Source organism: Syngnathus typhle, linkage group LG11, assembly GCF_033458585.1.
Source record: "Syngnathus typhle isolate RoL2023-S1 ecotype Sweden linkage group LG11, RoL_Styp_1.0, whole genome shotgun sequence".
Taxonomy (NCBI): Eukaryota; Metazoa; Chordata; class Actinopteri; order Syngnathiformes; family Syngnathidae; genus Syngnathus; species Syngnathus typhle.
This window is the reverse complement of record NC_083748.1, coordinates 9,186,756-9,191,027: the sequence shown is the minus strand read 5'-3', so window position 1 is coordinate 9,191,027 and position 4,272 is coordinate 9,186,756.

The window sequence follows — 4,272 nt, the reverse complement described above, 5'->3', positions numbered from 1 at the left end:
ATTCAAAGCATTAACTCAAAGGCTTTGAAAAACTTTGTCCATGCACTACCAAGATGAGTCACGTGACACTGTAGCATTCGTCGTTATTGTCGTGGTCTGGATGTGATTTGTTTGCACGAATATAAACGTACTCCAGTTGTTTGCTTTTACTGGCCATGCATGCTGTCCACCACGGGAGAATAAAATTTTATGACTTTTTTCCACTTGAACTTTTCATTACAATGAGATAATGAAATCAAATTACATTTTACTAACAATCTATTCCGTTCTTTCAGTCAGAGACTTTGATCGAGATGTTTACGTACATATTGCATGCAAAGCATATTCATGGCTCTTTCTTTTTATCTTCTTTTTCCTCCTCTAACACATTAAATGCTGCTTTGTGTCTGATTTGGTCAGTGGGCGACCACAGCAAACAAAAGCAAATGTGTACTCCATCATTTGAGCGAACGTGTGCGTGTGTGTCCCAGTTTCTTGCGCAGTCAGTGGTTTGTTGTCTGCGTGGAGCTGAAATTTGAAGGGTGAATAAGGAGCCCGACTGCAGATCAAAAACACATCAGACGGCGCACGGATGACAAGCAGTCAAAACAAAATTTGACCTCGGTGGCAATTACAACTGTTTATTCAATCTCTGCAACGCTAAAGCAAGAGGGCTGATTCTGCCTGTCTTTTTCCTTTAGCTGGGCTGAGAAAAAGGATAGAACTTTTTTTTTTTTAAAAGGCATTTAATGGTGGTCCAAACACTTTTAATCAATTATCATATTTTTTTAAAACATTTTGAAATGAAGACTTTTGTGCTTCAGTTGAACAAATAAAATGTCAAAATGCCCTCCATTTACGTAAAAGTGGAATTGTGGGGCCAGCATTTAAAAATAGCAAAAGTTGTTTTTTTATCACATGCAACACCTTTTATGATATTTAATGTGAACAGGTGAAGAGATTTTATTTGACTGATCAAAGCTCAAACAAGCACATAATGATCCGTCATTTTTACCCCATTTTGTTTCTTGATGTGTGTTACCTCAACCCACAGAACAATTAAGGTGTCATGAGACCTCACTTCACTTTGGACTAATCTCATGCAACATTTACATGACAATCACTGTGAGGATTACTTTAGAATTCATAATGACCTCAAAAAGTAATTACCTCCAATTCCACCCAATCCCCAGGGCATCCCATTTTGTTCAAAGGTCCCGATATCCTAAACAGTGCAATAAAACAAAATGAGATGATGAGCATGAGATAATTATGTGACTATAAAATGATCAAAGGATGAAAACATCAAAATATACATAATTGAAATGATTGCAATGTAAAAATCGCTCATTGTTTATTTTGAAGTTAGCCTAGTGAATAGTTTGGTGTCATTTAACAGCCCTTTAATTAAAGTAATGCATGTGTACCGTAGTAAGGCAGACATGCTAACCGCTATGTTGCACGGTCAACAAATCCATCGAAGTCATCTCTGTGTGCATTAAAAGTTTAGTACGAGTGTCGCCAGAGGCACGGTTCCTTCAGAATCTTGTCGTGTGGACACATAGATTCCGAGTGACAGAATGTTTTGGCAATTATGCTCTTTTTCCTGTCTTTTTTTATTTTGTAGTAGGCCTAATTGTTTCGGAAGCTTGACTTCCTTTTGTCTCCTCATTATGGGGATTGCCTCCACTTGTATTCCACTTGCCAGTGTATAAATTGTCTGCATTTAACCTTGCCCTTTTTTTAGATTGTCTTCCATCTTGCCATGGATGCACTTACCTGTGCAGTAAAGCTGACTGTTCTTCTATGTTACCAATAGTCTACATATTTTACAGTGTTATTGTAAATGCCATAGATGGGCTAATGGAAATTTGCATACTGCAAATGTGACGATGTTGATAAACCTTAAACAAATAGGAAGGTAAAGAGAGAGTTGGATGGATGGATCACAATTTTTAACTGAAAATGTGTTTATGGAAATAAAGGCCTCCCTCTGCGTAGCTGCATCTCCCCACCTACCGCTGACAATAACCGCATTCCGTTCCCAACGCCCCTTGGCCACTATTTATTGAAACATTCTATTTGTAATACATCTATAATAAGGCAACACAGGCAATTAAGTCAAACCAGGCCCATGCTTTTGGCATTCGATCATAGTCAAATGATTGTGTTCCCCTTGGGTCCCTTTTTCTGTTCAGTTCCTTCTGCATAGGAAACATTTTTTCTAGTTCAGCCACCCCCAACACACACACACACACATACCCACATGAACAACATTTTGTGGTCATGTAGTGACAAACCCGGGGGATGAGAAGAGCTTTCATGCTGACAGGATGTCAGAGCTCAGCGGGAGACGGCTAACTAGAGGGAGCATCAAAGGACAGCTAAATCAGCTCGCTTCCACCAGCACACTCTTCACATTCCTCCGAGGTGCACGGACTTGAGGGAGGCCTTGCTTTGGAAGCGCCCATTTAAAAAGAAAAAAACAAATCGACATCTTGGATAAGTTTTTGGTGGTGGAAGGAGAAGATGTGTCGCGTGATTGTCGTTTCCTGTTTTGATGCAGTTGAGTGTCGACCTACCGCACGCCACGCTGCCCTCGTGATGTTTCCTGCTGTAACAGCATCACGATCAGCCTCCAAAGCTGATGGCCTTGGTGTGGCTTTGTGCCCCAATGAAAAACTAGAATGGAGGAAAAGTTAATGGAATAAAAAAAAAAAATCTGTTTTTGCCAACCTTCGTTGACCCAAGACATGTTTGAAATCTTAAGGCACGCAACCAAAATGTCTTGAAAAATATTGCACAGTGAAATCATGATTTGTCTCAACTTACTCCCACATGTACTTAGTTTGTGGCAACTTTATGAATACATATGAAGATCAGCCCTTCACGCAACTCCACACTAAATAGCTGTGAGAAAATTGACTTTTATGTCGAGCAAAGTGGGGAGTTCCCCATGTTTTTCTCATCATTCATCTCATGGTGACCCCCCCCCCCCCTCCTCCACCACCAACAACAATTCTCTCCACCGTGACTGTCACCCACATAACTTTGACTGCCACTTAATTACACCGTTTTATTCCAATGTTGAGCAGTCAAAAGGAGGGAGGCCATATGGAGAGGTACAGGGACCCAGATATCCTTTCCATCAATGTTGATAAACCCCATAAAGGCCCTCGTGAATTAGGATGAGTCATTTCAATGTCCAGCCTGAGCCTCATGCTCACAATTCCGAATGACGCTTCGGGAGATTGACCCTGAAAACTGAGAAAGAATTTAAAAAGTGTTTGAACTGTTGGAAAAAAAAATACTATTTTTAGTGGAGGGTATGGGAAAAGTATTTATTCCGGCTGAAATGGCCAAAACATAAGATGTACGTACGTATTCCGCAGACAAAAGTAAAGTGTTGTGTTGTTTGTGTGGAATTCTATATGATAGATTCAAGAGTTTTATTTTATTTATTTTATTTGTATTTAGCTGGTGTCTTTTTATTTTTTGGGGTGAATCCTGCAAACTAACAAAACACAGCACCCAACCATTGGTAAAGTGGAACGCTAAGGGAGGGGCGGAGAACTAGAAAATTGTGTAAATGTGGCCAAAACTGCTTTCTTTGCTTTCTCCCACTGTGCTCACGGGAGCAAAGAGGAGTCTGCGACGGGAGTCTGAGACGGTTACCCAGCGGGGGGTCTTCTTCATCCATCTTCCTGCCTTGCCCCTTCTTCACCCCTCCTCACCCTTCTGTCTCCAACGTAACCTCCAGGCACCTGTCTCCCCCTTTTGGATTGTTTTGCCGCTCCTCGCTCCATCGTTTCTCCCTTTACATCATATTCGCTTTCCTTTCATCCTTTATTGTGGCGTGTCTGGCGACCTGTCCCTCCCTTTGTCGCCACCCCTCCCCGTTTCTGTGTTCCTTGGATGGACAAACTGACAATGGCGCCGCCGCTCGGTCTGGCGTCAGGGCCTTCCCATACCGGCAACATGCCTGGGATGCTTTGCGTGCTCTCGCATACTTTCACATGACGCCAAGGAAACTAGAATGATTTACATGCAAAGCATTTCGCCATTTACTGCATGCCCCCTTTGTCATGCTACTGTCTATTGATGGGCCTTTGTCATTGTGATGATGCCCCCTCGTGCTTTTTACTTCACTTTATCAGCAGGCAATAAAGTCAATTTACTCCGCTGGCGAACAATACCTTGACTAATAAATGTCGTAAATGGATTTGTTTGGATGCATTTGACAGTAATGACAGTATGCTGTACAAACACGTTTAACAACACACGTTTAAGCTC